General features: G+C 42.0%; 1 long non-coding RNA gene across 1 annotated transcript; it reads left to right on the top strand.

The window, feature by feature from the left end:
* The first annotated feature begins 932 nt into the window (after window positions 1–932).
* Window positions 933–25,269, top strand: LOC115075106. The gene is made up of 3 exons (XR_003852441.1): window positions 933–1,116; window positions 23,234–23,383; window positions 23,653–25,269. It is a non-coding gene; the product is annotated as an uncharacterized LOC115075106 (long non-coding RNA).
* The last annotated feature ends 358 nt before the right edge of the window (window positions 25,270–25,627 follow it).

Genomic DNA, 25,627 nt, shown 5'->3' with positions numbered 1-25,627 from the left:
GGATTCCTTAAGGTAAAAATGAAACACATAGAGATCATTTCTGATCTAAAACGAAGATTTTAATTTGAGTTATAGGAGATAAATCAGGATAAATTCTTATTTGTTGATCGTAAAAATTAACTGGAAATTTCCTGAAATTTTTTTTGATAACAGTGTTTATATCTTTTGCAGTAATAAAGGACACCAGTAAAGTTTTCCTATCAATTACTTCTAAATTTGAATTTTCTAGGAAGTTTGTAAGGTTATGAGTAATAGGTAATGGTGAAGTATTACTCACATTAGAAACCCTTTTATACAAAAAACGACAAGCATTAATAGACGGTAATTTATCCTCAGGAAAAGCAAGAGCTTGTATAAGGAAATGTTTTAAGGTAATAAACGAAATTTCTCCAACTATTTGAGGAAAATTTAAAATCCGTAAGTTCAACTGCCGCTGATTATTTTCCATCATTTCCATTCTTCTTGCCACAGTTAAGTGATCTTTAATTAAAGCAGAATTTACTTTAGAGTTCTCCATTACTTTATTTTCAATTTCTGCAACTTTATCAATCAGAGTATTTGTTGTTTGCTGGATCTCTACTATTTTTTGTTGGTTATTATAAGCCATTGAGACTACTTTACTTTCTAGTCGTTTCAAGGAGGAACCGAAGCCAACCATTAACTCCCAAATAGTTTCTAGGGTGATTGCCTCTGGTCTGGGGGATTGCAGCATGAACTCACCCTGGGTGCAGGTAGGTGTTGATTCCTGGGTTTCTTCCCGAAAGTTTGCAGCTTTCTCACTCTCCAGGTACACTTTCAGGCGAACAACCAGTTCCTCTTCTTTCCTGGCATTCGAGTTTCCTCCGGCGTTGGTAGGGTTAAACTCTTCCTGCAGCCTGTAGCTTGTTGCTCCCTCATTCTCAGTCGCCCCTCCCACATCAGCAGAGAGCGACTGAGGCGTCTCACTGCTAGGGTCATGCTGCACTGGGGGCTGTCGATGATCCGGGCTGAGGGACGTCTCCTCCTGGGGGGGGGGCTCCAGCTCTCCCAAACTCGAGCCTCCATCGGGCTCCCGAACTCCCTCCAAGTTTACTGTTTGGGAATGAAACTGCAGAATCTCCAGTTGTGTAAGAGAAGGTAATGGCACAGAGTGAAAAACCCTCACCTTCCCTTTTCTTTTCGGCGGCATTAATCCAAATTCAGGCAAAAAATTAGATGAAATAGACACAGCGTTTGATCCGCGTTTCCCCTATGCGGCCATCTTGCCTCCTAATGCCTTACTTTTTAACTTGTTGCAGTTTGATTGATAGCACTTAGTCATGTGAGCTTTTTATTGTGGTTTGTAAACACCCTAGCGGGAGATATACTTATACATGCTGCTAGTTTTGGTGAGTTACATTAGCTATATCAGAACGCTGTTCATCCTCTGTTTTTAGCATGGTTATTTTTGCTAATGCTTAATTATAAAAATAATACAACATTTTCTTTAAAGGTTTTATTTTTGGTGTTGACTATGCATACAATGGGCCGGATTTTAAGATTTAGGCAAGGGCGTAGATTTGTGCGCGCAACCCGGCGTGCACAAATCTACATCTGATTTTATAACATGTGCGCGCAGACTGGAAGATTGGGCATCCAAATGGCAGATTAAATTTATTGTGGAAAATGGCAAGGTTTTGCATATAGGGAAAAATAATCCTTGCTGTAGTTACTCGATGTTAGGTTCCATATTAGGAGCTACCATCCAGGAAAATATCTAGGCATCATAGTGGATAATACTTTGAAATTGTTGGCTCAGTGTGCTACAGTAGTCAAAAAAGCAAACAGAATTTTAGGAATTATTAAGAAGGGAATGGTTTACAAAATGGAAAATGTCATAATGCCTTTGTATTGCTCCATGATGAGACCACACCTTGAATGCTGTATACAATTCTGGTCACCGCATCTCGAAAAAGATATAGCTGAGATGGAGAAGGTACAGAGAAGGGCGATCAGAATGATCAAGGGGATGAAACAGCTCCCCTATGAGGAAAGACTAAAGAGGTTAGGGCTGTTCAGCTTGGAGAAGAGACGGCTGAGGGGGAATATGATAGAGGTCTTTACGATCATGAGAGGTCTTGAATGAGTAGATGTGAATCGGTTATTTACTCTGTCAGAAAATAGAAGGACTAGGGGGTACTCCATGAAGTTAGTATGTAGCACATTTAAAACTAATCAGAGAAAATTCTTTTTCACTCAACACACAATTAAACTCTGGAATTTGTTGCCAGAGGATGTGGTTAGTGCAGTTAGTGTAAATGGGTTTAAAAATGATTTGGATAAGTTCTTGGAGGAGAAGTCCATTTAACTGCTATTAATCAGGTTGACTTAGAGAATGGTCTCTGCTAATACTGGCATCAATAGCATAGGATCTTTTTAGTGTTTGAGTACTTGCCAGGTTCTTGTAGCCTGGTTTGGCCACTGTTAGAAACAGCATGCTGGGCTTGATTGACTCCTGGTCTGTCCCAGTATGGCAATTTCTTATGTTCTGTCTCTTCCCTATATTATACTAAAATCATCACTGCATACATGAACATTTTTTTCGAGGCCTTGGTCCTTTCAAACCCACATTGTAAGCCTGTTAGCCATGTGCTATTAGCTGACGCTTTCCCAGTTAGCAACAGTAAGTCCCAGGAACACTCCCTCCCACCTTCTGCCTTGCTCCTTCATCCAGTGACCCAGAGCGAGGAGCCAAACCAACAGAAAACACCCGAGCAAAGTGCACAGGTCTATTGTCTGCCCTGACATACCCCTGACATGTCCCAACATGCCCCTTTTTGATGCGTGCATGTTTGTGGGCACGAGTAGACATACATGCACAACTAATAGCTACACAAATTTACATGTGCATGCCGGCATGACAAATGTGCGAAAGCCAGCAATTTTGCGCACACAGCACTTTGAAAATTTGGGCTTTAGCACGCCTGAAGTTCAAAATGACAGAAATAGCATGCCCAGTTTGGCCACACTATTCTCATGCATGTAAATTGGCATATGCATTGATAAAATAGCAGGAGCATGCTACCTATCAAGGGGAAACCAAATAGCATGAGTATGTTAAACTAAGCAACTTCTTGGCTTCGCCTACTGACTTCCAAGTAATATACAATTAAGCCTAGCACATGGGGAATTTTTGTCAGTGCAGAGGGAAAAAGTGGGAAAGCTAGTACATTCCAGGTGAGAAGGTTATTCTGCTTATTTCATCATAAACCAAACTTACAGGGTGGCTTGTCACTGAAGCAGGACATCTCCAAAGGGATGCTTCAAAGTGGTCACCACTTGGGGGCTCCTAAGGGAGCAACTGGGGACATTTGGGCCTCCATGTTGTCCCATGATGGACATAGTATTGTGAGGTGGGGCATCCTGAAGATTTGGGGTTTTGTGGATGTGGAGTGTCTTAAGATTAGCCTTTGTTGTAATTATTTTTTTTTTGCTATTATATTTAGAAATTGTAACTCGGTTGTGCTTTCTAGGAGTATACTCCATTTTTTTATTTCATTTCATGTCATGTCATGTCATTGATGAGGCAGTTTTCATTCTGTTTTTTTGGGGATGGGGTTATGCTTCTTGTTGTTTTAGTGCATGCTATTTTATAATAACAAACAAACTAAAATCACAACTTGAGCCATTCGACTATGCATAAGCCCTCCCAGGTTTCCTCCCCCTTCACAAGAGCTCTCCTTCCCCTTCTCCTTCCCCCTCCTCTTCCCCAGCTTACCTTCAAAAATATGGGTCTAAAAAGGGGCTTGGAGCAATTCCCAGTATGGTCTTTACTTCAATATGCTACTGGCCTCAGGTCACCTGGTGCCATTTTAAAATACCACAGCAGTGCGTATTGCTCCTGCTTTCCTTTAGACCCAAAGTACATTCCCCATCAAGAAACTTCTTGATTTGATTCCCTTGAGACAGGTGCATTGCCAAAAAAAGTGGCTCGCATTGGAACTGTATTATGGATTTGGAAACAGATTCAATTTTAAGAGCGAGATACTGAAATTTTTCGACTGTGATTCCTGGGGATTTTTAATCCTGATGCTTGAAGAACAAGAATAATATCACAACTAAGCATGAATGTGATGTATTACTTTTACTATTTTTGTTTGTGTAAAACAAAAATAGTAAGTAGCTTTGGGGTAAGTGAGCTGCAGTGTCTCTAATAACCTTTTCTACAAAAAACAGTATAATAATGTATGTGGCAAAAATGGTGCTTTGAATGATTTTTTCAAGACATTTCAGTTCAAATCACTCTTGTACACTGGTTTAGATTTGGTGATTTGAGTAGTTTTTTTGCATTATTTTTAGATATTGAAGAAGATCAGACATTAGATCTGATGAAGACAAATCTTTGTGTAAATGAGATTAGTGGGTGGTTCAAACAACATAATTTACTTGTGAACCTCCAGAAATCTGACTTTCTTTGGATTAGCCATAACAAGAGAGTCTTCTCTGAATTTACCCATGCTAAGTGGTACTGTAGGATTCTTTATTCTGCTAAGGTAGTGAGGAGTTTAGGGGTAAGACTGTGCATAGTTTTATCATTAAAAGCACAAGTTTCATTTGTTGTTTGTGTTGCCTTCTATAAATTAAAGAAGATTAAATGGTTACATCCCATTCTGGCACAGGCAGATTTAGCATCAGTTATCCACCATCTTGTAACCAGTAGTCTTAACTACTGGTTTAGCAAGGACTAGCCTAAGTCAGTTGTGATGTGTGTGCCTGAGCTGGAGACCAACACGGAGACAGCAACTGACCCAGAATCCTCTGCTTTCTTAGCCTGTCTTGGCTATATGAATGCTAAGTGACTTATTGAGCCTGACTTGCAGAAATTCCAGGGATACCTGGACAGCATTTGAAGCTGGCGCCATGATATGATGCCTAATTATAGGGTCATAAAAGGAAAAGGCAATGGTTGGAAACTTCAGGCTATGCATACTGTCACAGTAAAAGTCACTAGTTTCAGGAGTATCTGTAAACACAACCTCAGATGTGTTAATTGCCCTGACCAACAAGATTTTAACAGACCAAAGGACTATCTAGAATGTGATGGTAAATGGGCCCCACCTGGGAGAAGTAATCAGGGCAGTTTAGGGATAATCACATTATGCTTTTGACATGACAACCAATGTAATGTTATTCTCTAGGCAGTCACACACCTCTAGAATCTTCTAACCCAGTACAATATTGTATGTTATCTATAAAAGAAGGATCACTTCCTGTATACAAGGAGATGCTGGTCAATTTGTCAGAGAAAGGGCATCCAGCATCTCCCAAGAATACTTATACTGATCAATAAAAAAATTATGCTTTCTACAAAATCTAAGTGTTCTTGTATCCCTGGATATAAGCGTAGGTTACACTTAACATTTGCAGCTAATCCAGAACACAGCAACTTGTGTGCTAAAGATGGCAAGTAAATTTGGCCATGTTTTATTTTTAATATCTGAGCTTCTTTGGTTCCAAGGTGCATTGTAAACACAATATAAGGTTGACTTATTAGTGTTTAAATGTCTTTTGTCATGGTTATCCATAGTACCTAGCAGTGTGGTTGAGGGGTCTAGACACTGGCTATAAGTTTCCACTACTCTCAGCATCTTTTTCTAACTGTACCGACATCTGAGGAGACTAGATTGTGTTCCACTCACTGTATGGCTTTTCTTTATTTTGGGCTTAAACTTTGGAATACTATGCCAGTGGGCCACAGGTCAGAGGCCAATTAAATTCAGTTCAGGAGGTGAATACCTGGCTTTTTGAGCAGTTATCTGGATTCCAATACTGAACAAGTGAAAAATAGTGGGATTATTTATACTGTTTTGCTTTAGGGTTATGGTGTATGCTTCTTGAGCAGTTACCTAAGGTCTGCAAGGATCAAATGGAAATGGTGAGATTACTTATGCTGATGTATTTGTCTTATTGCTGTTTTATATTTACAATTTATTGCACCTCATTTTGATGTTTTGTGATGAGAAGCAAAACATCATATTTTAAGATATAACTAAACAAATAAATAAAATACCATTCCCAGATTTACATTATCACTTTATCTTGACTGTAGTGCATTGTGTCATATTTTGGATGAGCTCCATTAGTTTGTATTCTCTACCCCTTTAAGAGTGTACAATAAAGCTATGCTTTTCAACTCTCTTGAGTGTTTTTATATTACTTTAATATACTTCAGAATTTTGACAATTTTATTTCTGGCCATAAATTTATGAGGTGTTCACTGCTTTTATGAAATTTGAGATTTTCATGGCACCACAGGGTCTCATTGTCAGATCATAGGTGTGGATGAGGATTCTTTCTTGGTTGTATATTTTAAGTGGTTGTACTAAAGTACAGTTCTCATACTTCTCATTTATCTTTCTTGCCTATTGAGCTTGAAAGTGATCTCAAACTGATATTAAACTGCAATGTGAATTGCCTTCAATCATCACAAGATGCACTTAAACTATACTAAGCTGCATATAGTACATATATATAATAATATATTATGAACAGCACTAAAAAAATAGAACTATACCGGACACTTACAGGCCAGTTCACTAAACAAGGTGGGGCTTAACATGCATATTAAAGGCAATTAATACACATTTAAGAAACATAGTAATCATAAAGTACACATGGTGACTATGTTAACAACAATGTCCTAAGTACAGGTGGGGCAAAATTATTCACACCCATGTGTTATAATGATAAATGTGCTTATTCATACAGGGGTAGATTTTAAATACTTGCGCGATCGCGTACTTTTGTTCGCGCACCAGGCGCGAACAAAAGTACGCTAGATTTTATAAGATATGCGCGTAGCCGTGCGTATCTTATAAAATCCGGGGTCGGCGCGCGCAACGGGGTGCACATTTGTGCAACCTGCGCGCGCCGAGCCCAGCGCGCGCTGCCTGTTCCCTCCGAGGCCGCTCCGATTTCGGAGCGGCCTCGGAGGGAACTTTCCTTCGCCCTCCCCCACCTTCCCCTCCCTTCCCCTACCTAACCCACCCCCCCGGCCCTATCTAACCCCCCCCCCCACCTTTGTCGGCAAAGTTACACCTGCAAAGTTACGCCGGCAGCCCCGCTCCGTCCTCCGGTCCCAGGGGCTGGTCTGGAGGCCTCGACCATGCCCCCGGGCCGGCGCCACGCCCCCGGGCCTGCCCCCGAAACGCCACGGCACACCCCCAAAATGCTGCGTCGTTTCGGGAATGTCCCTGGACATGCCCCCTCCCGCCCCTTTTCGAAAGCCCCAGGACTTACGCGCGTCCCGGGGCTTTACGTGAGCCGGTGGCCTATGCAAAATAGGCGCACCGGCGCGCAAGGGTCCTGCGCCCGTAAATCCGGAAGGATTTACGCGCGCGGGCCTTTTAAAATCCGCCCCACAAGTTTTTAGTTTCTGCTGCAATTAGCATGGTATTCACTATGCTGCATTATATAATGTGCACTTTTATGTGATGTGATAACAGATTTTTTTGCACCACTTTCAGAGATCATGCTATCTGGGGAAGTGTACTTTCTCCCCCTTCTGGTATCATTTTCTGGACATACAGATATTGAATTCAGCGGTCCATGGGCTAACCCCATGAACTGCTGCCCTCACCTCTCAGTCTGGGACCCGGTTAGACAAGATGCTCTGATGGCAGGACACCGTTCTCATCCTCTCTGGATCCCGCTCCTCTTAGTGGCAATGCATCACTGGCTTCCTTCACGGCTGGACGCCCCTGACTTCCTGCCACCATACTTCTCCTAGGTGTGCGTATGACCAGTGCTAGCAGATTTAAAGGGCCCAAGTTGTTAAAAACCCCATGGCGCGGGATGATGACCTCATGCAGCTAGGTCTAAAAAAGGCCTCCTGACCTTCAATTCCTTTTCTTGGCATCAGGTCTCTCCACTTGTCAGTAGTGAGTGTTGCGCCAGCATTTCTTGTCTTCAGTTCTCCAGTTCCTGTGTTCCTCATCTTCAGTTCTTCAGCTCCTGTGTTCCTCATCTTCAGTTTTCCAGTTCCAGTGTTCCTTATCTTCTCTTTTTCAGTTCATCTTCCTTGCCTGCCTACCTCTTTTGCTGCTCATCTTCCTGCCCTGTCTATCTGTCCCACCTTTCCCTTCAGACAGATACTTGATATTCACCTTGGCCCAACTTCTGAATATTCTTAATTGATAGAGATGTGCATTCGTCTGGGACGAATTAGAGAATTTCAACAAAATTGTCTAATTCATCCTGTTTTGGCAACCCCGACAAATGAAGCAAATTTTCCCGAAACTTCAGGAAAATTCATTTTTCAGGGTTAGTGTGCATTAACTCCCATTAGTACGCACTAACACTGAAATGTTAGAGAGTACTAACCCGAAATTCGGGGCGGCTGAATAAAAAAGGCCCACACCGCGGCAAACTGAAATTTTCTGCGGTGGGCTGATAACGAAGGCCGAACCGAAAGATTTGGCCAAAGCACATCTCTATTAATCGCCACCTGCCACTGATTACTGCCTACTTTTGGATATTCTTGATCACCGCCTGCTACTGACCATTGCCTGCCAATGGATACACCTTGCCTGCTCTAACCTTGACAGATCTCTCTGCCATCTTTAGAGGCCCACACCCAAGATCTGCCAGCCCCAACACCCAAAGGCTCTACCCGAGGGGACCATGGGCTGGTACATGTATGAAGCAGGTGGGCCCCTGCTTCATACATGTTCACTTGCCAACAATGAGGTTCTATAGGGCTCCTCCCTGCAGGTTGCAACAACTCTGCCTCAGCCTAAGGGTCCACAAATGTAACAATAGGAACACAGACACAAGGAAAAAAGTGTCCTCAAGGAGTTTGGTCTCAATATGTTGTCTTCTGGCTCTTGAAGATAGCAGCAGGAGAGCAGCAGTCTATTCAAAAAGGTCCAGATTGCACATGGCATTCCAAATAACGAAAATCCTTTAACAAAACAGCAATGAAAATAGACAGACGAGAAATAAACATAGTACATGATCACTCTGTTCCCTAACTTGCAAAGGAATCTAAGGGAAGAAAGATTTTCCAACATATAACAGCTAACTTGAATCATGCTTTACATTTCAGATCTCTAGCTTAGTCATCTTGCTCTACATTCTAGAGTTCCTTCTTGCCCTACACAGATTTTTTTCCCTTACTACTCTGCACCTCAGGGGCAATATTGTTTAGGATATGGCACAGCACTCTGTGATGGTGATGGATTAAGATGCCTTAGGGCTTTGAGCTACTTCTTCTTCATACATTCTATATATACCAGTTTGGTAAGTGTGGCAATCACAATTAATTGATGTACATTTGGGATCTGTGTCTACTTTGATGGTTTTTTTCAACACTTCTCTAGATTCTGGATGTTTCACAGATGAGCTGTATCTCCTTCTAGTAACCTTCAGGACTTCTTGGATTGTGTCATCTGATTGCTGGGTGTTCAGACAATGGGATGCAGAGATCTGGCTGACCTTGATAGAAGAGTGGTGGCAAAGCAGCATGAATAGGGTTGCCCATTGTCTTTATCTGCTATTGCTTTATTGCTGCTCAGCCTTCTTGTGTCTGATGCTTCACATCTGTGTTGCTATAGAGCTGCTCCTGGCTTTTATCAAGTACCTCATATGGTTTCTCCTTCTTTTCACCATTCACTATAATTGGAGGTATGGCCCCAAAGGTGCTATTATACCAGATCTCAGGCCTGAGGAAGCAAGAGAAGGATCAGTTAAGTGATAACAATAGACTAGCAGTATCCCTACCAGAGATGTACACTGCACTTGTCTTTCCTTTAACTTGGTGTATAAGTTGGGTCATAACCCCTCAGCAACACATACTGCAGCCCTTCTGGGAATGTCAAACCAATGACTATCATCCCCTTATATTCTCTCCACGCAGCCTCAGATCTGAAGATTTCCATCTTCACAAAGTCCAGGTTAGTGAGAAAAGTATTCTGAGAGTGCGGGAGCCTTCCTCTTGAAAGAGCTGTCATTTGATTCTGATTTTAAGATATCTTACCTGCTGTCTCCTTAGGCATATCTACTGCTATGCTCATATCCTCAAGCAGTCCCTCAAGGCCCTCTGAATTGAGAAGGGAGAGAAATTTTTAAGAACATAAGAACATAAGAACATGCCATACTGGGTCAGACCAAGGGTCCATCAAGCCCAGCATCCTGTTTCCAACAGTGGCCAATCCAGGTCATAAGAACCTGGCAAGTATCCAAAAACTAAGCCTATTCCATGTTACCGTTGCTAGTAATAAGGGTGGTTATTATCTAAGTCAACTTAATTAATAGCAGGTAATGGACTTCTCCTCCAAGAACTTATCCAATCCTTTTTTAAACACAGCTATACTAACTGCACTAACCACTAGGGATGTGAAACGTTTTTTGACGATTTAAAATATTGTCCGATATATTTTAAATCATCAAAAATCGTTAGGGCCACGATACAATACCAATTCCCCCGATTTATCGTCAAAAAATCGTAAATCGGGGGAAGGGGAGGGCAGGAAAACCGGCACACTAAAACCCCCTAAAACCCACCCCCGACCCTTTAAATTAAATCCCCCACGCTCCCGAATCCCCCCCCCAAATGCCTTAAATTACCTGGGGGTCCAGCGGCGGTCCGGAACGGTAGCGGTCCGGAACGGCCTCCTGCAATTGAATCGTGTTGTCTTCAGCCGGCGCCATTTTGCAAAATGGCGGCGCAAAATGGCGGCGGCCATAGACCAACACGATTCGACTGCAGGAGGTCGTTCCGGACCCCCGCTGGACTTTTGGCAAGTCTTGTGGGGGTCAGGAGGCCCCCCCAAGCTGGCCAAAAGTCCCTGGGGGTCCAGCGGGGGTCCGGAAAACGATCTCCTGCCGCAAATCGTTTTCCGTACGGAAAATGGCGCCGGCAGGAGATCGACTGCAGGAGGTCGTTCAGCGGGGGTTCCGCCCCCGCTGAACGACCTTTCTCCTTCATTCCCGTTCCACTTTGTTCCCCACCCCGTTTTGCCCTGATACTAGATAAAGTTGTGCATTCACAGTTATTTTTTACTCTATTTTATCATCTATTATTAGCTAAATAAGTTGTTCTTGATACCATATGTTACTGTATTAATGTATTATGGAATTCAGCTATTATTATATTGTTATATGTACACGCAACTGCGTATTTTTGTTCTATGTGCACCGACGTGATATCTTTGATGAGCGGCGGTATATAAAAACTAATAAATAAATAAATAAATAAGAGTAAAAAACCAATTCACATCTACCCGTTCTAGACCTCTCATGATTTTAAACACCTTTATCATATCCCCCCTCAGCCGTCTTCTCCAAGCTGAAAAGTCCTAATTCTTGTCTTTCCTCATAGGGGAGCTGTTCCATTCTATCATTTTGGTCGCCCTTCTCTGTACCTTCTCCATTGCAATTATATCTTTTTTGAGATGCGGTGACCAGAATTGTACACAGTATTCAAGGTGGGGTCTCACCATGGAGCGATACAGAGGCATTATGACATTTTCTGTTTTATTCACCATTCCCTTTCTAATAATTCCCAACATTCTGTTTGCTTTTTTGACTGCCGCAGCACACTGAACTGACAGTTTCAATGTGTTATCCACTATGACGCCTAGATCTCTTTCTTGGATAGTAGCTCTCCATTGCTGGACCTATGCACTGGAACTCACTCCCAACCCACCTCAGACTTGAACCTTGCATCACCAAATTCAGAGCCCAGCTCAAAACCTGGCTATTCAAACAAGCCTTTCCCCAACACCCTTGATGAATATTGAATTGTGATGGATCATGACCTGAATTTGACTATGAACTTGTTCTTATGACATTATAGTTCACTTGTTAATTGTTCCTATGCTTCTCTGCTCTCCTATTGGTTTTTTGTAACCCCTACCCTTCCCCTGTTACTTGTAATTTCCATTGCTTTTGTTCCATGTAAACCGAGGTGATGTTTCGACTAACATCGGTATAGAAGACTCTTTAAATAAATAAACAAACAAGCAAATAAATAAATAAATAAATAAATAAATAACTATAGCATGGGTTATTTTTCCCTATATGCATCACCTTGCACTTATCCACATTAAATTTCATCTGCCATTTTGATGCCCAATTTTCCAGCCTCACAAGGTCTTCCTGCAATTTATCACAATCTGCTTGTGATTTAACTACTCTGAACAATTGTGTATCATCTGCAAATTTGATTACCTCACTTGTCGTATTTCTTTCCAGATCATTTATAAATATATTGAAAAGTAAGGGTCCCAATACAGATCCCTGAGGCACTCCACTGCCCACACCCTTCCACTGAGAAAATTGTCCATTTAATCCTACTCTCTGTTTCCTGTCTTTTAGCCAGTTTGTAATCCACGAAAGGACATCGCCACCTATCCCATGACTTTTTATTTTTCCTAGAAGCCTCTCATGAGGAACTTTGTCAAATGCCTTCTGAAAATCCAAGTACCCTACATCTACAGGTTCACCTTTATCCACATGTTTATTAACTCCTTCATAAAAAGTGAAGCAGATTTGTGAGACAATACTTGCCTTGGGTAAAGCCATGCTGACTTTGTTCCATTAAACTATGTCTTTCTATATGTTCTGTGATTTTGATGTTTAGAATAATTTCAACTATTTTTCCTGGCACTGAAGTCAAGCTAACTGGTCTGTAGTTTCCCGGATCGTCCCTGGAGCCATTTTTAAATATGTGGGTTGCATTAGCTCTCCTCCAGTCTTCAGGTACAATGGATGATTTTAATGATAGGTTACAAATTTTTACTAATAGGTCTGAAATTTCATTTTTTAGTTCCTTCAGAACTCTGGGGTATATACCATCCGGTCCAGCTGATTTACTGCTCTTCAGGTGTCAATCAGGTCTACCACATGTTCTAGGTTCACCGTGATTTGGTTCAGTCCTTCTGAATCATTACCCATGAAAACCTTCTCCAGTACGGGTACCACCCCAACATCCTCTTCAGTAAATACCGAAGAAAAGAAATCATTTAATCTTTCCGCGATGGCCTTATCTACACCATCCTTCTAAGTCACCTCTCAGACATTGGCCTATCAGGATCGGTCCACAGATGGTTCGACTCCTTCCTCAGCAACAGAAGCTTCAAAGTTGAAATCAACAACATTGAATCACCCAGCATAAAATCATCACTGGGTGTACCCCAAGGCTCCTCTCTGTCACCTACCCTTTTCAATATTTACCTCCTCCCCCTTTGCCAGTTGCTAACAGATCTAAAATTAATACACTACCTCTACGCCGATGACGTGCAGATTTTGATCCCCATAACTGAATCCCTCTCAAAAACACTCATTTTCTGGGAAAACTGCCTCCAATCCATCACCCGCCTTCTCACCAGTTTGAACCTGGTCCTTAATGCTGCCAAGACCGAACTCCTCCTCATCTCCCCCAACTACGATAACCTACCCCCACAGACCCACCCCAATACTGAGGTCACACATGTAAGAGACCTCGGAGTACTACTTGACAACCGTCTAAACCTAAAGAAATCTATTAACAACACAACCAAAGATTGTTTTTATAAACTACAAGTTTTGAAAAGGCTCAAACCCCTCCTTCATTTCCATGATTTTAGGACAGTCCTTCAAACCATGCTCTTTGCCAAAATAGACTACTGCAATGCTCTCCTCCTTGGACTCCCCTTCTCTACCACCAAACCGCTACAGATGCTCCAGAATGTCGTGACTAGAATCTTGACTAACACCAACCAAGGAGAACACATCACACCCATCCTCCGGAACTCACACTGACTTCCATTAAATTATAGAATCCTACACAAGTCCCTCACCATAATACACAAAACCATCCACAAACAACTACAGCTCGACCTTGAAATCCCATTCAGACTCCACACCTCTATTAAACCCATCAGAGAAGCGTACAAAGGAACTCTGCAAGCCCCCCCAACAAAAGCCACACGCCATACAGCGACTCAAGACCGGGCATTCTCGACAGCGGGCCCTGCTATTTGGAATAATATGCCCACAGACCTCAGAGTGGAGCCCTGCCATCTAACATTTCCGAAAAAACTCAAGACCTGGCTATTCCTTCAAGCCTTCCCGTAAACTTTCCGAAACATGCAAATAGTCCTTTAGCCATACTTCGCTATATATATGCAGCTAGGAACCCCATCTACTAAGTATTTTTAATATGTTTAATTTTTTAATTTTACTTTAACTGTCTTCCTCTGTCCTATGTTTTTCCGGCTATCTTAGCCCCCAAGTTTATTCCCCCTTGTTGATTGTAACTTTGCTTCTTGTTTAAATGGTTTGTTAAAGTTATAACCCCTTGTTCTGTGTAAACCGATGTGATATGGTAATGATCATGAATGTCGGTATAGAAAACAGTTAAATAAATAAAATAAATAAATTTTCTCTAAGTGTCCCTTTAATCCCTCGATCATCTAACGGTCCAACTGACTCCCTCACAGGATTTCTGCTTCGGATATATTTTAAAAAGTTTTTACTGTGAGTTTTTGCCTTTACGGCCAACTTCTTTTCAAATTCTCTCTTAGCCTGTCTTATCAATGTCTTACATTTAACTTGCCAACATTTATGCATTATCCTATTTTCTTCTGTTGGATCCTTCTTCCAATTTTTGAATGAAGATCTTTTGGCTAAAATAGGTTCTTTCACCTCCCCTTTTAACCATGCCGGTAATCGTTTTGCCTTCTTTCCACCTTTCTTAATGTGTAGAATACATCCGGATTGTGCTTCTAGGATGGTATTTTTTAACAATGACCACGCCTCTTGCACACTTTTTACTTTTGTAGCTGCTCCTTTCAGTTTTTTTCTATTTTTCTCATTTTATCAAAGTTTCCCTTTTGAAAAGTTTAACACGAGAGCCGTGGATTTGCTTACTGTCCCCCTTTCCAGTCATTAAATAAAATTTGATCATATTATGATCACTATTGCCAAGCGGCCCCACCACCGTTACCTCTCCCACCAAATCCTGTTCTCCACTGAGAATTAGATCAAAAATTGTTCCCTCTCTCATCGGTTCCTGAACCAATTGCTCCATAAAGCTATCATTTATTCCATCCAGGAACTTTATCTCTCTAGAGTGTCCCAATGATACATTTACCCAGTCATATTGGGGAAATTGAAGTCTCCCATTATTACTGCACTACCAATTTGGTTAGCTTCCCTAAATTCTCATAGCATTTCACTGTTAGTCTCACCATCTTGACCAGGTGGACGGTAGTATACTCCTATCACTACAGTCTTCCCCGACACACAAGGGATTTCTACCCATAAAGATTCAATTGTGCATTTACGGGTAGATTTTCAAAGGGGTACGAGTGTAGAATACGTGCATGGGCTCGGTGGCGGGCGCAAGCCCCGGGATGTGCATAAACCCCAGGGCTTGCATGGAGGGGCGTGTCGGGGGGCATGTTGGGGGGCGTGTTGGCAGTGATGCGGCTTTTTGGGGGCGTGTCGCGCATGATGCGGCATTTCGGGGGCGGCGCCGCGGGCGTGGTTTCGACCTGGGGGCATTCCGGGGGCGTGGCCGTGGCCTCCGGACCAGCCCCCGGGACCGGAACTCGGAGCGGGGCAGCCGGCTGGCACACGCAAAGTTCGGGGAGGGGGTTTAGATAGGGCCGGGGGGGGGGGTGGGTTAGGTAGGGGAAGGGAAGGGAAGGTGCGGGGGGGTGGAAGGAAAGTTCCCTCCGAGGCCGCTCCGATTTTGGAGCGGCCTCAGAGGGAACGGAGGCAGGCTGCGTGGCTCGGCGCGCGCAGGCTGCCGATTTTGGGCAGCCTTGCGCGCGCCGACCCCGGATTTTAATGGATACGTGCAACTACGCGTGTATCTATTAAAATCCCGCGTACTCTTGTTCGCGCCTGGTGCGCGAACAAAAGTAAGCGATCGCGCTAATTTATAAAATCCGGCCCTAAGTCTCATGCAGGATGTTTATCCTGTTGGACTCTATGCCATCCCAGACATAAAGCACCACTCCGCCTCCCGGGTGCTCCTCTCTGTATTGCGATATAATTTGTACCCCGGTATAGCACTGTCCCATTGGTTGTCCTCCTTCCACCATGTCTCTGAGATGCCAATTAAGTCTATGTCATCATTCACTGCTATACATTCTAATTCTCCCATCTTCTTAGACTTCTGGCATTAGCATACAAACATTTCAAAGTTTGTTTTTTGTTTGTATTTTCATTCTGCTTTTTAATTGATAGGGATAAGTTAGAATTTTTTAGCTCAGGTGAGTTTTTAGTTACAGGCACTTGGACTACTTTTCTTATTATTGGAACCTCACTGTCGGGATGCCCTAATTCTAATGCATCACTAGTATCCTTTGACGATACCTCTCTCTACCGTGGGAGGGGCCCGGACTCCTCCTCCCAAACCTGCAGGTATTTAAGGCAGGGCCTGCTTCTCAGGCCTTGTCTTGGCTACTCCTGGCTTCAGTTCCTGTTTGGTTCCGCCGTCATCTGTTACTTGTTTCTTGTCTTCTGCTTCTCCGTGCCAAGACCCTTGTCTGCCTGACTACGAGATACGCTGCCTGCCAAGACCCTTGCCTGCCTGACTATGAGATTTGCTGCCTGCCAAGACCCCGCCAGCTTCGCTATGATGTACACCATCCGCCTACATCCTTGCCTGCAGACTCTAGTTCACCTTTGGCCTGAGACTCCACGTAAGTCCAGCTGGCTCCAGTACCCAAGGGCTTAACCTGTGGGGAATGAGGGCTGGTAGTGGTGAAGGTCCTGAGGGGTCTTGGGTCTCCTAAAGCCTCACCTGCCATCATAAGGGCCCTGTGAGGCTCCTCCCCATTGGTTCCCTACTCTGCCAGCCCAAGGATCCACTCTCATAATGCTATCCCTACAAGGCTTGCGATCTAATTTTGTACCTGAGACAACAGAATGTAAAGTAACTTGCCCAAGGTCACAAGGAGGAACAGTGGGATTTGAACGCTGGTTTCTTTCGGTTGTAGCCCTCTGCCCTAACCACTAGGATAATTTTTCTGAGCCCATTGTAAATGGTGCAGTTCATACATGTATTATTACATTAAAAAATACTTTACTGTTTCTAAAATGGCTTTAGTGAATTGGTTTCCTTTCAGTGTAAAAGTTCTTAAGAAATGCTATGATCATATTATAGAAATAAGGGGGTGTCCTTTGTCCTGCCCTTAGAATTAGCTTTGCCCCTTGTGGCTTCAGATGGTCTGAGTGCCCTCAGATTGACAAAGGTCTCACTAGACCTTGGCATATGTTTGATGCCAGAATATATCAGTATGTTAGGGGGGTACATCACTCCCCATTAGGAAGGGTAGAGTAGATATATAAAAGCCTTGCATCTTTATGATCAGGGGGAATACCAAGGAGAAAGAATTTCAAGATGAGGGTGCCAGAAAGGTGTCAGAGAAGAGACAGCCTGCTTAGGAAAATCTATAGTCAAAGGCTGGTCTAACAAATTCAATGAGAAAGAAAGAAAGAGGAACCCTTGAGAAGAATCTGTCACCCAAAAGGTACTGGGAGAACCTCAGGTGGATGGGTGTCTATGCATAAGAGCTTACTGTTGTGGAAAGGAGTATGGAAAAGAGACTGTGTGTATGTTGTGCCTTATTTTTGGACTTTATTCCTATTAGTGCACTATCAATTGTATACTATTTTGTGACTTTGTAATGTCTGCTACTAGTTTTGCAGTAAAGACTTTTATTTTTTGAAAAACAGCCTGGGAGTGCCAAGTGGTTTTTGTGTGATTGGACTGGTTCCCCCATTCCCCCAGGAGGTAATGGGGCCTTGCGCGGTCCGTGGCGCTCCCCATGTGCCCCGGACTGAGCAGGATGGTAGCTACATAATGACATGCTTCAGCAGTATATTAAATTCTCCATTGATTTGGGAAGTATAATTGAAAAGAAAAAAATTGGAAAATGTTTTTTCTGGTATAATTAAAGAAACGCATTTGTGATGGTGCCTGCCATTTCAGTGACAGGATTTAATCTCTTATCTGAGGCAGAAAGGCAATACAGACTAAATTAAGGATCAAGTGAAAAGGATTCTTTTGACAAGACCTTTAAATATTCAATATTCACTTATTTCTAAAGTGTGATCCTTTCATTGGCTGGATGACATTATGCTTGCCAATGAGCAACTGAGATAGTGAATGTGTTTCCCTAGACAAAACAAAAAAATGAGACTAGATATTTCCCTAGAGATTAATACTTTGTCTCTGTGACTCCATACCAAGAGCAGTGACAACTGTAACAAAAAACAATTTTTGATAGAATATGCTCTGTGTTAGTTGTGACATTCCCTTGATTCTGCCTTACTGACATTTCTTAGAATTAAAGAACTACTCGTCTTAATTTGTGAACATTTTTGCAGACATGCATTAGCCCCAGGTAGCAGTTCAAACCTATTGAATTCCCCGTGGAATAAGAGAAGCCAAACTCTCCAGCTCAGTCATGGTTGAAAATTCATCTTGAATGTTGATTTCATATCCCATTGGATCCTACCATAGTGAACAGGAAATAGTATTGTTTGTACTTTTACCAGGAAATGGATTGGAATCAGTTCATTGTATATGAGTACAAAAGGGAGCGAGTTATATGGGAAGTAATTGGGCCGTTAACTAAATTGGTGTCTGATCTAACCTGTCCTTTAAAAAACAAGTGCTTACCTGGATTGTATGATTGTACAAAATTTGTACTTATAATGTATTATTACCATTCTCTTGTATTAAATCTGACAAATGGCCAATGCTTTAACAGGAAGACAGACAGCTCCCATGCCACTCTGCCTTGCTACTATACCCCTGATACTACACCTTAAGAGCCTTTCTGCCACTCAGCACTGCTGCCATTTCCAGATTTTGCACTATGAGGGTCTTGCTGCCACTCTGCCTTGCTGTCATACCCCAGACTCTACGCCTTGAGGTGTTCTTGCCACTGTGGGGGCTGCTTTGCCTCTCGTATGGTGCCTTGGTTTGTTGACGCCACTCTTTGTGCTGCTTTGCCTCTTTATTGGTGCCTTGGGGCTTTTCCTGCCACCATTTTTGCTTTGTTCCCCCTTCATGATGCCTTAGGATGTTGATGCCACTCTTGGTGCCACTTTGCCTCTCATGCTGCCTTCAGTGGTTCATGCCATTGTTGTTGGTGCCCTCTTTTGAAACCTTGGGAGTGGTGTTCTTCCCACCCTTGCTGCTTCTTTGCTCCTCTGACAGTTCCTTGGAGAACTCCTGCAACTTGCTGGTATCCATTTACGATGCCACTTTTGGTGCTACTTTGCCACAGTCTAGGTGCCTTGGAGGTCTTTCACCTTCTGATGATGTCGTCCCAAAACTTTCATTAGAATTGATGAGAAAACCCCAATTTTGGAGCCCAAAATAAGCTGCAGACTATGAGGAACACTCATAGTTTTTAATGGTAAACAAGTGAATTAATAAAATTAATACATATTTTTTGTTTGAAAGAAACCAAATGAATGGAGGTGACCTACGAAAACAATTAGTAAACCGAAACAAAAATGTTGCCTCCGCACATGCGTACAGAACATCCAAGTGCTGTCACAAATTCTAGTACTGAAAGTGTTTCAGCAGAAGCCCTGCCTGCATCAGGGGCAGAAATACTGCAAAAACCAGGCAGTAGTCTCAGCACTTACATGGAGGATAGCTTTCAAAGCTCCATGCATGTGCTAATATGCACATTTATATGGGCACATGCAAAGTTGCTGCTGTATTTTATAACTTGCACACATAAAATACCAGTATATATGCACACAAACACACTCGTGTATGTAAAAACTGAGCATCATGCAAGTCTAGACATCCTCCAGCGATGCAGTGGCAGTTATCAGGATAAGTTCCAATTTATCTGCTACTTAGTGGGATAAGACTGAAAAACTTTACTTGTCTGTCTAAGTCAGTGGTTCTCAACCCTGTCCTGGGGACCCCCCCAGCCAGTCGGGTTTTCAGGATATCCACAATGAATATGCATGAGAGAAAATTTGCATACACTCTCATGCATATTCATTGTGGATATCCTGAAAACCCGACTGGCTGGGGGGGTCCCCAGGACAGGGTTGAGAACCACTGGTCTAAGTAGTGCTTTTCAGACTTACCTGATTAACTGGGTCATTCATCAAAATGCGTTATGGCGTTATCACATGCGATAATAACGCTGGCGCACGGAACAAATGCAAATTTTGGGAAGGGGCAGGATTAGGGCGGTGTTATGAAAATGAGGGGCAATACCATAATATCACATGGTTTTAACTACACCTTTTTTTCTGGCGTTAAGCTGTGCGATATGCCTGAAACAAGTAAATGTTTTTCATTTCACTTACTCTCACTCTCTGGCATTTCAGCCAGAGTATGAGAGTGAGTGAGAGAGATTCTGGAGAAGTCCTCACAGTGTGCAACTATTTATTTGCCTAGAGGAGAGGCATCTAAAAGCTTCAGGTGAGGTGTTGCTGGTGGTTTAGGGGCCAGTTTTTCATGCAGAGTGAAATGTACAAACAGCATAGTACACCCCGGTGAAGATTTGACATCATTTGGAGTGAGGAAAGTCTCACAAAGATGAAATTTTGTACTATGTTATCTTGTCTTAGCTTGATAGTTCGCAGTTATAGAGTCCATCAAGCTAGGGTGAGAGAACATAGTAGAAATGTCATCTTTGTGAGACTTTTCTCACTCCAAATGACATCAAATCTTCACCAAGGTGTACTGTGCTGTTTGTATGCCTCACTCTGCATGAAAAACTGGCCTCTAAACCATAAACCACCACCAACACCTCAACTTGAGCTATTAGATGCCCCTCCTATAGAGATATAAATACTTGACTACTCTGAAGCTTCTATAGATAGGTTCTCTCTCTCTCATTGCAGTGTATAAAAAGTTTTGTATAATGCAATAATTCTAAAATTTCCATAAACATGCACCTTTTTCTTAGCATGGGCGTTATCCATGCTCTACTTTGCATTATATTTTGAGGTAGACTTAGGGCAGCGATATTGTGGATCGAATGCAGGGCCAGTTTAAAGTTTTTGGGTTTGATCTAATCCAAATTATTTTTCTGCTCTAATAATAATTGGGCTCTGTTTCAATTGTCAATGCTAGTTGTTTTAGCTTTCTAAGCTCATCAGATAGGAGGAGGTGGAAAGGAATATTTTTTGTGAGCTCCTTGACTCTCTTACAAAACCAGGGATATTTGTAGTCATCTTACAGAAATTTGATATCATGCGAGATTCCAAATTTGATTAATTATCTCCTTTCCTGGTGAACCTGTTTTATATAAAAAAAACCCCAAAAAACGACAGAGCTAAGTGAGCCACAATCTCCTTCAATTTTTGCAGCTTGAGTTCTGAAAGTTCATTTCAGAATTGACAACTTGAATAATTGCAATCAAATCACATCTGAACTGACTCTCCCAACTCTAGTGCAAGGTGTACTTAACCATATTACGGTAATGTTTGCCTTCATCTTCTTTTAAAATTACCTGATCACCAGTAGGTGGAGATATAAGTCTGTAAATGTGTGTGGAAACTAATTCCATCCAGTTTAGCTTATTCTTTCCGTTGTATGTCTAATTTAACTACTGTGCTGAGTTTGAAATAATCATTAAGTCAGACAAATGAGAGCACTTTCTGAGGTTTGGACTCATCAGTCACCTTATCTCTCTATCTAACCCTCACCCAGCGATCACAGTGCTGTAAATGTGACAGTAAAAAATGAAGCAAGGGCAATAGTTCCTGTTGTACAGATGTAAACAGACTGGACATACTGGTGGCATTGTTTAGTAAAGGAAGCAAAGAGCTGATCTGATTTGGATACTCCCACGATGCCGAAGCGCTGTAAGATGACAGCTGAAAGGCCCAGGTCGATTGAAAGAGCCAGAGGACAAGACATCTTCCTTTCTGCCATCAGCCTGATGAACTGCCCAATGCTGAGGAAGCTTACATTGAAAATGTAAGCCAGGTGCAGGAAACATTTGAGCCACATTTTGGTCAAATAATGCAAAAAAAAAAAAAAAAAAAAATTCAAAACAGTATATAATGTGCTGAAGGATTAATTTATCTGCAACTTTGGGAAGGAAAAAAAAAATCATCAGAAACATTTTTGCAAACCAAAACTTGTGGAAAAAGCACTGTAGAACTTTTAACAGATTCTTAAATTTTATATCTTTTAGCAAAAGTCGCACAGCATTTTTTCAAAGATGTCATGGCTTGTGCAATTATTTTTCCATAGATTGTTTAACCTTTTGTTAAGTTTCAAGAAATGAAATCCTTGGGTAAAAAAATATGCACCTTTAAAACTGTACAAGGAAATTGACTTTTAGGATTTTTATACTTTATTTGACCCACTACCATAACTACAATAAAAAAATAACGTATCGTATTTGTTTTTGCTCTCATTATTCGGTGGTATAAAATAAGATTATTCTGTGTTCAAATTAAAACAATTTTTCATTTATAAAGATTTCATATTAGCCTGTATTACCCAAGATGTGGCCAGATTGAATTTATTAGTAATGGCCTATATTGCAAACAATGAGACCAGTCAGTATAATCCCATTGAAATATTGTGTTTAAATTTAGGTGATACTCTTATTCATGTTGTTGTTGTTTTTTAATTATTTGGTTTGTTGAGAATGATGATTTTTAATATGGGACAATGTATGTCCTCTAAGGTTAAACCTAATATATAAGTAGATCATGAGGAAAAAAGAATTTACAGTATGTAATCAAATACTTGGAATATATTGTGCAAAGAATTCTAAAACTCTACAATTTGCAGAGATTAAAAAGCAAAACAGTTTTTCATATTAATACCAGTGAAAGAAAATTCCTGGGTGTCAGATCACCTTGGAGGCTAAAAATTGGCAGCTGGCACCAGAAAAGTCATCACTTCTATGGAGTATTATACCCTCTGTAAGCCAGGAGCCTGACCCAAAAGAGAGGAATTAGCTGGAAGAGAGCTGCAGCGAGCCCAGGCTGCAAGTGAACAGCTGCTGCATGTGGCAACCTGGACCAGAAGAGCTTAGCTGCTGCCTGCAGTGGGTCCAGGCTGGAACATAACTGCTGCTGCTGCTGCTGCTGCTGCCTGTGGCTGCTCAGGCTGTGAGATAGCAGCTGCTGCTTATGGTGGGTCTGGGTTGGGTAGATCCACTGTGACCTGGGGCTGCTTCTTGCCATAGAGAACAGAGATTGGGGTGAAGAGGGGAAGGAGAAGAGAAGGAGAGGAGAAGAGAGCTGATTGGTCTCTTTTTCATTTCAGCTGCTAGCGGATAGGATTGCACTGGTGGCCCTGCAGCATCCTCAAGAGTTCGGCCACTGGTAACCCCACTGCCTGTTCTCAACGCTGACTGCCAGTGGGTTGGAGTCTGCCCGCAGTCCTACTGCTCTTCCTGAACGTGGCTGTTGGCAGGTTAGCATCTACCTGTGTCCCCATACCTCTGCCTGAGCTTCTGTCACGTGCAAATGAACAGTTTCAGAGTGCATTGTGCTGGCCATGTTTATATCCCGCCAATCCAAATGCATTGCCCTTGCGAGATTACAAAGAAAACATAAAATAATATCATAACAATATATACAAATTTCAAAACAGTAAAAGTATCAATGCGAAGAATAAAATTGATCTTGTATAGCACATATCTAACGATGTGTTTGGTCAATGTTGTGTTTGGCAATCCACAGGCTGCCCTCATGAACCACCACACTCACCTTCTCTGGCCAGGCCGGTCTCGCTCCTCTCAATGCAGCGGAACACCACCAGCTTGCCACGTGGCAGGACGCCCACTCCCTGATGCGGAGAGACGCTGCCAGCAGGATGCTGCCAAAAGCAACACATCGCACCTCCTCTTCGGCACATGCGCACACCACTTCCCGGCATTTAAAGGGACTGCAGCAGAAAAGTCCCCATGACCCCTAGGGATGACATCATCAGTACTGCCCTATATAAGAGCAAGTCCCCAGAAGCAACTGATGCAGTTACCATGAGTAGTGTGTGTTGTTTCCCAAACCTATTCAAGTCTTTGTTTTCAGCCTATTTCAGTCTTCATCTCCAGCCTGCCCTATTCCTTGTCTGCCCAACCTGCTCCCGCCTTGCCTACTTCAGTCCTATCTGTTTCCTTCCTCTTCCTTGGACAGATACCTGTTTTTGACCTCTGCCTGGACTCTGGATATGACTGACCTCCTGGACCTCGACATATCTACTTGCCACCTGCCTACGACCTTCACCTAGCTTTGGACCAAGTCTCCAGTAATCAGCAGAGACCCTCACCTGCCAGCCCTGGCACCAAAAAGCTAAACCCGAGGGGAACATGGGCTGGTATAGGTGAAGGTCCTGTCCTGACTCTGCTTTGCCTGAGTCCACCTGCTGACTGCGAGAACCTGCAGGGCTCCTTCCTGAAGGTAGAGCCAATCTCATCTCTGCCCAAGGGTCCACAGACATAGCAGCCAGAGTACAAGGGCATTTATTTCTAAAATAAGCAACATTTAATATGATCTAAAAGTGAAAGACAAGTCTATTGCTCCATCCAGGCTCTATTAACGTTTTGTTTGGACAAGCATTGATCAATACAGTACATAATTTACTTATTCATCCTTGTCCCCTAGACATGTCAACATATATTTATCTGTGTTAAACCTAATCTGTCTATGAATAATTTCATTTTCTACAGTTGTCTATATCATTTGGCCTGTATGAGCACATAGGTATTCCTCTCAACTTTGCATCATCAGCAAAAGTGTAAAACCTTTCCCTTGATACCTATTTGTAAATAATTTAAAAATAGCAATTGAAAAGCAGTTGACCTTGTATTATCTGCTATTTCATTATAGCAGAGAAGGATCCCATTAAAGTTTGTCAGTAAAGTGAGAGGTCTGTAGTATTCTGATCACCGTTTTCATGATTGAAACTCAAATTATATTATTATTTGTTATATTTTTATTTGATATCTTGTTTTTTTGCTGCCAGATTATTTTTTCATCTTATTGTACAAAATTTGCTGTCTGTTGCATTTGCCCTTGAATACATTACTGGTTGTCTTTTAGTTTCCATAATTGTTTTGCTAATGAATTAGGGCAAGATTAAGGATTTGCCAAATATCTTGCAGCAGTATGGATGCATTTTAATTTTTTTGAATATGGACAAGGATTCTGGGGAGTGTTTGAAGTTGTTATTACTTATCACCAAATGTATGCCTTATACAAAACTTGGTCTTTCAAAATTGTACGACCTAAATAATTGATGGCATATTATTTACCAAATCTTTGTGGAATTTTCTAGTGCACAGTAAATTTGAAGACGTGTTCTTTGTGCCCAGTTTTACATTTTTCAGATGAAAAATTTACTTTGCATGCAAAATGCCTACAGTTTTACATGTTGCTGTGGATTTTTACCCCCAAGCATAAATATTAACGTTAGTTAGTACCTAGTACAGACTTTCACAACTAACATACATTCTCTAATACTCCAACTGAGATGTGTTGTAAAATCAGTGATATTTATAATCAGTCCACTCCTGAATTTTCTGTCAGAATAGTTTAAAAGTTAATCATACCCTGTACAATGTGATTTTCTTTCGACCATGACAGTTGATTTTAACTTTAGAAATGTCTGGCATTATCTTTCAGAGAAGAGAGAGGGAGAGAGAGAGAGGTATCCCAT

The sequence above is a fragment of the Rhinatrema bivittatum genome, chromosome 1 (genome assembly GCF_901001135.1).
Source record: "Rhinatrema bivittatum chromosome 1, aRhiBiv1.1, whole genome shotgun sequence".
NCBI classification, from domain to species: domain Eukaryota; kingdom Metazoa; phylum Chordata; class Amphibia; order Gymnophiona; family Rhinatrematidae; genus Rhinatrema; species Rhinatrema bivittatum.
Note: the sequence above shows the minus strand (reverse complement) of the source record. Positions and strands in the feature narration are given on the sequence as shown.